A 9,816-nucleotide genomic window follows, 5' to 3' on the forward strand; every position below is an offset into this window, starting at 1 on the left:
GGTGGAGTTGGGGGAGGGTAATTTGGAAAAATGAGGTATTTGTAGCTCACGAACGGTTGACCTTATCTTAACGAAATTTGATATTTAGTAGGATCTTGTGCTTTAAAGCTCTTATTTTAAAATTCGACCAGATCCTGTGACATTGGGGGTAGCTGGAGAGGGAAATCGGAATTCTTAGAAAGCGTGAAAATTGGAGTATTTTTGTCTTACAAATGGGTGATTGGATCTTAATAAAACTTAATATATAGAAGAATCTTATGTCTCAGATGCTCTCTTTTTGGCTCGAATTGCATTCGGGGACATAGGGGGCTGGAGGAGGGAAAGAGAAATCTTTGAAAACGCGGAGATATTATAGCGGAGAGATCGGGATGAAACTTGATGGGAAGAATAAGCACAAATTCTAGATACGTAATTTACATAATTGGAACGGATTCATTCTCTTTGGAGGAGTTAGGGGGTGTTAATTTGGAAGAATTCGAAAAACTGAGGTATTTTTAGCTTAAGAACGGGTGACAAGATCAAACTAATGAAAAAACTCCATTTGTATTTTTCTGACGACGCTTAGTCAGGGCTGAAAGTCAGGGCTGCAAAATGTACCATCCCGCAACGACACTTTTCTGTCACATATTATCACACCTAAGGGTTTTTTTCAGTTTTTATTCTCAAAGAAAATTTATGAACAAAAAAATTGCAATTTCTTTTATTTGAATAGAAGAAACTGGCCATTACATTGCTAGATTGCGATGTTAGATGGCAATTCCGCGCACTTCAAACTCAATGGCTGACAAGCAACATCCTCTAGCATGCATTATCTCACATTTGACATTTTTTGGGTTATTTTAATCAAAAATATTCGTTTACACAAGAATCGGTCGTTTAAACTTAATGAAAAAATCCCCATTAGCGTTTCTTCTGATGACTCCTAGCTATTGATGCCAGCTTGGCACAATGTAACAGTCCCCCTTCGATGACTGCCTTCTGGTGCATATTATCAAACCTAATTGTTTTATCAAGCTTTTACCCTCAATATAATTTTAAAACTAAAAATTAACGATTGTTTTCATTTGAACAGCAAAAACTTGCCATTTCATTGCTAGAATGTGATGTTCAAAGCCCGTTACTCTCAATGGCTGACCAAAGATACCCTCTAGCATACATTACTGAAAATACGACTTTTTTTAGCATTCTCCTGCAAAAACATTTGTTGATTCTAGAATCGATCATTTAAACCTAGTGAAAGAATCTCTATTCGTGTTTCTTCTGATGAATCCTAGCCCTTTAGGCCGGCTTGGCACAAAGAACCAGCTACCCCCCCCCCCTGGTGACAACTTTTTGGAACACAGTATTACGTTTAGGTGTTTTTCAAGCTTTCTCTCTCGAAATAAATTTATTAGATTAAAAATTGGCATTGTTTTTATTTCAATACCGAAAACTTGCCCTTTAACTGCTAGGTTACGATGCTCCATGACATTTCCAAGCCTGTGACACTCAATGCCTGACTAAAAACTCTCTCTAGAAAGTATTATCATGTTATGACATTTTTTCAAGCATATTCATGCAAAAGTGTCCCTTTACACAAAAATAGATAGTCTCAACTTAATGAAAACATTTCCCATTAGCGTATCTACTGATGACTGAAGAGCATTTGAGGCCAGTGTGGAGCAATTAACAGCCCCTGATGACACCCTTCTCGCACACATTATCAAACCTAAGTATTTTTCAAGCTTTTTCCCACAACTATAAATTTATCAACTAAAAAATCACCATTGTATTTATCTAAACGGCAAAAATTTGCTATTTTATTCCTAGAATGCGATGTTCAATGACAATTCACAGCCCAGGGCACATATTGGCTGACAAAGGAAATCGTCTAGAAAGCACTATCACGCATCTTACATTTCTTCAAGTATTTTCCAGCAAAATTATTTGTTTAGAAAAGAATGGATCGTTTAAACTAAATATAAATTCCCATTAACGTTTTTTCTAATGACTCCCGGCATTTCAGGCCAGCGTGGCACAATTAGCCACTCACAATGCCATCTTTCTGGCGCATATTATCAAGCCTAAGGGATTTTTGAACATTTTTTCTTAAAAAATAAATGAATGATCTTAAGAAAAATAAATAAATGATTTTTACTCTTGAAAATTGTTTCAGGCTTAATTTTCTCCTCATGAAACGTTTACATTAATTTTTGTTGTGAAGCGTTTAAATTGATTTTTCTTCCTGTGAAAATGATTTTATTCATTGAACTTGTTGCGTGATGATTTTTGCTCATGGAGCCAGTTTTGTGCTGGTTTTTGTTCGTGAGATTTAATGCATCTTGGTTTTTCTCTTAGCAAAATTTGTATATTGGTTTTTCCCGTCATGAAACTTATTTTGTTTAAAGAACTTGTTGCGTTCTGAATTTCGTAGGTGGGACTGGATGTGTGCTGATTTTTGTTTGTGAAACATGCTTCATGTTGATTTCGCCTTTTTGAAACTTTTAAATTGATTTTTCTCCTTGTCAAACTGTTTTTTTCTTGAGCCTTTATTGTTCTGAATTTTGTTTGTGATACTTGTTATGTGCCAATTGCTCTTTTTAAAACTCATCCATTTACTTTTCTCCTCATGAAACTGATTTTGTTCATGGAATTTGTTGCTTACTGATTTTGTTCATGAGATTTGCTGAGTCCTTATTGTTTGTGACAGTTTCACTTTGTAGATTTTATACTTTGTGAACCTTTTAGATTGTTTTTTATCCTCTTAAAACCAATTTTGTTCATGGACCTGTTTGCGTGGTGATTTGTTTTTGTTCTTTTAACTCGCTGCGTCTTGGTTTATGTTTATGAAACTTGTTGCATGTTGATTTTTCTCTCCGTTAAACTTGAAAGTTGATTTTTCTCCTCGTTAAACTGATTTTATTCCTGGAACTTGAGGTGTATTGTTTATTGTTCGCTTAGTCTGTTGAGTGCTGATGTATATTCATGAAACATATTGCATGTTAGTTTTTTTTTGGCATTTTGATTTGTTGGTGAAACTGTTTGCATGTTGATTTTTTTTTCTTCGAGAAACTCGTACACTAATCTCTCTTCTCGTAAATTCTATTTAGTTCATGGTATTTTTGCATGCGGATTTTGTTGGTGAATATTGTTTCTTGCTGATTCTTGTTCGTGAAACTTGTTGCAAGATGATTTGTCTCTTCGTGAACCTTGCACATTAATTTTTCTCCTAGTGAAACTGATATTGCTCATGCAACTTGTTTTATGCTGATTAATTTTCGTGGTACTTGTTGCTAGTCGATTTTTGTTCCTGAGACTAGTTGCATTTTTCTCTCTGTAAAATTTGTTCATTGCTTTTTTCTCCTCGAAAACTTGTTTTGTTCACGGTGCTTGTTGTGTGCTGATTTTTGTTCGTGGATCTTGTTAGGCACTTATTTTTGTTCGTGAACCTCGTTGTATTGTAATTTTTTCTTCGTGAAACTTGTACATTGACTTTCTCATTGTAAAACAAATTTTGTTCATGAAAGTTGGTGCACGGTGATTTAGTTTGTGAAACTCACTGCTTGTTGATTTTTCTCTTTATGAAGCTTCCACATTGAGTTTACTCCTCGTGAAACCACTTTTGTTCATGGAACTTTTTGAGTGTTGATTTCGTTCAAAAAACCTATTGCGTGCCTGTTTTTTTTGCATGAGACTTGTTTGACTGTTGATTTTTCTCTTCCTGAAGCTCGTACATTGTTTTTTTCCCAGTGAAATCGATTATTTCATTTTTCTTCCACGCTTGGTACGGTCCCCCAACCCTAACCTACTACAAGTTCCATGAACAAAATCAGTTTCACAAGGACAAAAGTCAATGTCCAAGTTTTGTGGAAAAAAAAATCAAAATGCAACAAGTTTTACAAAAACAATGAGCACGCTACAATTTCCAAAAAAATAAATCAATGGACGACTTTCACGAAGAGATATAGCCAAATTTTGTTCATCAAACCTAGTGCTTGCGGATTTTGGTCGTGAAATTTTTTTGCATGTGGGTTTTTTCTTCGTGAAACTTTTACGTGAATTTTACTCCTCGTAAATTCAATAATGTTCATTAAACTTGTTGCGTGCTGATTTCTGTTAGTGAAAATTGTTTTGGGCTGATTTTGTTCACGAAACTTGTCACATGTTGATTTTTCTCTTAGTGAAACTCGTAAATTAATTCTTCTCATTGTGAAACTAATTTTATTCATGAAACTTTTTGCTTGTTGATTTTTGTTCGTGAAACCTGTTGCATCTTGATTTTTCACTTCATAAAACTTGTACATTGATTTTCCTCCTCGTGAAACTGATTTCGTTCATGGGACTTGTTATGAGCAGACTTTATCTCGTGAATCATTTTTATTTACATTTATGTCTTTGTGAAACTTTCACATTTATTTTTTTCTCCCAGAAACTGTTTTCAATTCATGTTTTTAAATCTCTTTTATCATGAATAGTTTTTCACAGAACTTGTTTCATTTTTATTTTTGTTCGTAAAATCGTTACATATTGAGTTTTCACTTCGTGAATCTTGTACACTGATTTTCCAGTCCATGAAACTTGTTTTTTCCATGAAACTTGTTTTGTGCTAATGTTGATTCCTGCAACTTTTCGCGTGCTGACTTTTGTTCGTGAAACATTCTATATACATTTATCTCTTCGTCAAACTTGTACATTGATTCTTATCTTCGAGAAACTATTTTTATTCATGTAACTTGTTGTGTTTTGATATTGTTCCTTGAACTTGTTGCGAGCTGATTTTCATTCGTGAAACCTCTTGTGAGTTGATTTTTCTCCTCTTGAACCTTGTACATTGATTTTTCTCCACGTGAAAATATTTTTCTTTATAAAACCCATCGTATGCTGAGTTTTAGTTCGTGAAGCTCACTGGGTACTGAATTTCGTTCCAAAACTTGTTGTACGTTCATTTTCTCTTCAAAAACTTTTACATTGATTTTTCTTCCTTCCCGTGAAACTGATTTATTTTCTTGGAACTTGTTGCATGCTGATTGTTGTTATACAAACTTGTTGCGTGTTGATTTTTCTCTTGGTGAAACTTGTATACTAATTTTTTCTTCGTCAATCTGATTTCATTCATGGGACTTGTTGTGTGCTGTGTTTTATTCCTTGAACTTGTTGTGTGCTGACTTTATCTCTCGAAATATTTTCCATTTATATTTATCTCATTGTGAAACTTGCACTTTGATTTTTCTCTTAGTTAAACTTATACATTGATTTTTTCATCCTGAAATTGATTTTTTCGTTAAACTGGTAGCAAATTGTTTTTTGTTCTCGAAATATGTCGCAAAGTGATTTTTCTTTGATGTTGATTTTTCTCTTGGTGAAACTTGTACACTAATTTTTTCTCCTCTTGAAACTGATCTTGTTCGTTAAACTTGTTGTGTTTTTATTTTTGTTTTTCGAACTGGTTGGATCGTGATTTTTGCTCGCGAAACTTGTTGCATATGATTTTACTCTTACTGAAACTTGTAAATGGATTTTTTTTTATCTTAGTTTTTCTCCTTATGAAACTAATTTTGTTCATTGAACTTGTTGCATGTTGATTTTAGTCATGGAAGTTGTTGCCTGCTTATTTTTGTTCGTGAAACTTGTTGCATTTTATTGTCTCTCTTCGTGAAACTCGTAAATAGATTTTGTTCCACTTGAAAATAAAGGAGGATCCTGGGTAGAATATCAATTCACGACAAATTCTATGAAAGTTTAACAAAGAAAAAAAAACAATCTACAAGCCTTACGAAGAGAAAAATCAACGTGCAGTAAGTTTCACGAACAAAACTCAGGACACAGCAAATTCCACGAACAAAAAATCGGCCCGCGATGGGTTTTTATGAATAATATAATTTTCACGAGGATAAAAGTCAATGTACAAGTTAGAAGAAGAGAAAAATCAACGTGCAAAACGTTTCGCTAACAGAAGTCAGGACACAGCGAGTTTCCCGAACAAAAAATAACCAACACGCAAAGAATTCAAGGAAAGGAATCAGTTTCACGTGGAGAAAAATTAATATGTAAGTTTCAAGAAGTTAAATTCAAGTTTTGTTGCACAGCAAGTGTCAAGAGCAAAATCAGCACTCAACAGGATCCATGAACAAATGTCAGCAGGCAAAAGACTCCATGAACAAAATTTGTTTCACGAGGTGAAAAATCAATGTAACAATTTTCTGAAGAGAAAAATCAGGATGCAACATTTTTCACGAAAAAAAATCCACACAGAACAACTTCAATGAACAACAATCAGCATGTAACAAGTTCCCTCATGAAATCAGATTCAAGAGGAGAAATATCATTGAATAAGTTTTACGTAGAGAAAAACCAAAATGCAACAAGTTTAACAAATAAAAATCACCCAAAAAAAGTTCCCTGAACAAAATCAACAAGCAACAAGTTCCATAAACAAAATCAATTATAAGAGGAGAAAAATACATATAAAAGCTTAACGATGGGAAAAACCAATGCACAAGTTTCACGAAGAGAAAAACCAACTAGCAACAAGTTTCACGAACAAAAATCAGCACAAATAAGATCCCTGAAGAAAATCAACACGCAGCAAGTTCCATAAGTAAAAACAGTTTCACGAGAAGAAAAATTCATGTACAAGTTTAACGAAGACAAAAAATTAGTGTACAAGTCTCACGAACATAAAAATCAAGATGGATCAAGTTCAATGGACAAAAGCAGTTTCACGAGGGGAAGAATCAACGTACAAGTTTCAAGAAGAGAAATATGAAAATATAGCATGTTTCACGAAAACAATCAGCACACAAAAGGTTTCATGAAAAATGCTTATCACGCAACAAGTTCCATGAATAAAATTAGTTTCATGAGGATAAAAATCAATATACAAGTTTAACGATGAATAAGAACAATGTACAAGTCTCACGAAGAGAAAGATCCATATGCAACAAGTTTAATGTACAAAAACAGTTTCATGAGGAGAAGAACCAATGTACAAGTTTCAAGAAGAGAAATATGAACAACTAACATGTTTCAAGAACAACAATAAACAAGCAACAAGTAAGTTCAATGAACAAAATTGGTTTCAAGAGGAGAAAAGTCAATGCACAAGTTTCACAGCTCCACAATAAATAAATTCAAAATAAAACAAGCTTCACGAAAAAAAATAAGCACCCAACAGGCTCTACGGACCAAAATCAGCACATTAAAAGTCCCATCAATAAAATCAGTTTCACCGGGAAAAAATTCATTCTCAAGTTTCACGAAGAGAAAAATCAACATGCAACAAGTTTCATGATCAAAAATAAGCATACAACAAGTTCCAGGAAAAAAAATTAACACGCAAGAGTTTCCATAGATAATCAGTTTTAAGAGGAGAAAAATCAATTGACTAAATTTATGAATAAAAATTCAGCATACAGCAAATCTCACGAACAAAAATTAGCACACAACACGTTTCATGGACAAAAATCAGCAAGAATCAAGTTTCACGAACAAAATAGGTTTCACGAAGAGAAAAATCAATTTAAAAGTTTCACGAAGAGAAAAATAAACATGCAACAAGTTTCACGAGCAAGAACCAGTACTGCACAAGTATAAATAAAAATAATAGTAAATTTTTAGTTTAGAAATCTATTTTTGAGAGAAAAATGTCGGAAAACCCATTAGGTGTCATTAGAAATAATACAATGTGCCACGCTGGCCTAAAATGATAGGAGTAATCAGAAGAAAAATCAATGGGGATTTTTTTTTATAGTTTATACAATCTATTCTTGCGGAACCGACTGTTTTTGCAGGAAAATACTCGAAAAATGTCAAATGTTTGAAAATGCTTGTTAGAGAATGTTATGTGTCAGCAATTTAGGATTATGGGGTCGGAATTGCCATTAAACACCCCTATCTAGCGATGAAATGGCAAGTTTCTGAAATTTTTTTAGGTGTGATAATGTGTGCAAGAATGTCGTCATCGTGGAGGGGGTCTAGTAGATTGTGCCACACCGGCCTCAATTGCTAGGATTCATCAGAAGAAACGCTAAGGTGGATTTTCCCATTCGGTTTAAATGTTCGATTCTAGTGTAAACGAACATTTTTGCTGGAAAATGCTCGAAAAAAATTTCATATGTAGGATAAAGCATGCTAGAAGTTGTGTTATGTTGGCCATTGAGCGGAACGGGCTTGGATTAGCCGTGAAATGTCGATGAAATGGTAAGTTTGTCCTGTTCAAATTAAAACAAAGGTAATTTTTAAATTTATAAATTTATTTCTAGGCTGTCAAACATTGTGCCGCCCTGTCGTCAGTTGTTAGGAATATTCAGAAAAAACACTTATGGGGATTGTTTTAATGAAGTTTAAACCATAGATTCTAGTGCAAACGAATATTTTTGCAAGAAAATTCCAAAACAAATATTTTACGTTTGACAGTGCAGGCTAGAGAGAATAGTTTGTCAGCCATTGAGTGTTACAGATTTGGAATCACCATGGAACATCGCAATCTAGCAATCAAACAGCAATAAAAACAATGGTAATTTTTTAGTCAATAAATTTATTTTTTGGGAAAAACTTGAAAAAACCCTTAGGAGTGATAATAAGCACCAGAAAGGGGTCATCGCGGGCTGGTATATTGTGCCAATCTGACCTCAAGTACTATGAGTCATCAGATAAAACGCAAAAGGAGATTTTTCCATTAAATTTAAATGGTCGATTTTTTTCCAGGAAATTGCCTGAAAATATGCCATATATGTGATAATGCATGCTATAGGGTGTCATTTATAATATTTTGAGTATCACGGGCCTGAATTGCCATTGAGCACTGCCATTTTACAATAAAATTTGAAGTTTTTGCTGTTCAAATAAAATCAACTGCCATTTTCCAGTTGTTTTTCTTAGGATGAAAGACTCGAAACAAACTTTGGGTGTGATGATGTGTACCATAAGGGTGTCATCTGGAGAGGTATATTGTGCCATGCTGACCTCAATTGCTAAGAGTCGTCAGAAGAAACAATAATTGGATTTTTTCGTTGAGTTTAAACGATCGATTCTTGTGTAAGCGAATTTGCAGAAAAATGCAGAATAATGAGAAATTTGTGATAGTGCTTGCTAGAGGATGTTATTTGTCAGACGTTGAGTGTCACAGGCTTGAAATTGTCATGGCAAATCACAAACTAGCTATGAAATGGTAACTTTCCGCGGTTCAAATTAAAAACAATGGTAACTTCTTAGTCTATAAATTTTTTGTGAACAAAAAGGCTTTAGTCACTCTAGTCGTGATAATATGAACCAAAAGGCTTTCATTAGGATGAGCAAATATTTTTGCATGAAAATTCCCAAAAAATGCCATATGTGTTAAAAAGACTCTGTTATTGAAAAATGTTTTAGAAGAAACCTAAAATCCAATGGCTCAAGTTATCACCTGTCAACCTTCCTTGATACACCATCTCAATTCACACCACCGTGTCACACTAGGACTGACCATCTGGCCCTTTTTGAAATCCCCTCAACAATCCTTAGACATGTTTCAGACATTTTCCTGTTTAAAAGTTTTCCAATTTTTCATTAGATCTCATCAAGCCAACCTCAATGTGAAACACCATGTCAATTCATGTCCCTGTTATACAACATGACTGGTTTTCTGGCATCCTCTGGTCACACACATACGCATAGTCAGACACATGGGAACGGAGAAAAAGACAAATATGTACAGAACGAAGAACACACACTTACCCCCATACACAGACAAAGACAAAAATATTCACAAAAATATACACAAACACACACACAAACAATCATACAAATTAAGAAATACAGAAAAACACATAAAAAGAGAAACAAGAGAGAGACTCACAG

The sequence above is a fragment of the Artemia franciscana genome, unplaced genomic scaffold, assembly GCF_032884065.1.
Source record: "Artemia franciscana unplaced genomic scaffold, ASM3288406v1 PGA_scaffold_146, whole genome shotgun sequence".
NCBI classification, from domain to species: Eukaryota; Metazoa; Arthropoda; class Branchiopoda; order Anostraca; family Artemiidae; genus Artemia; species Artemia franciscana.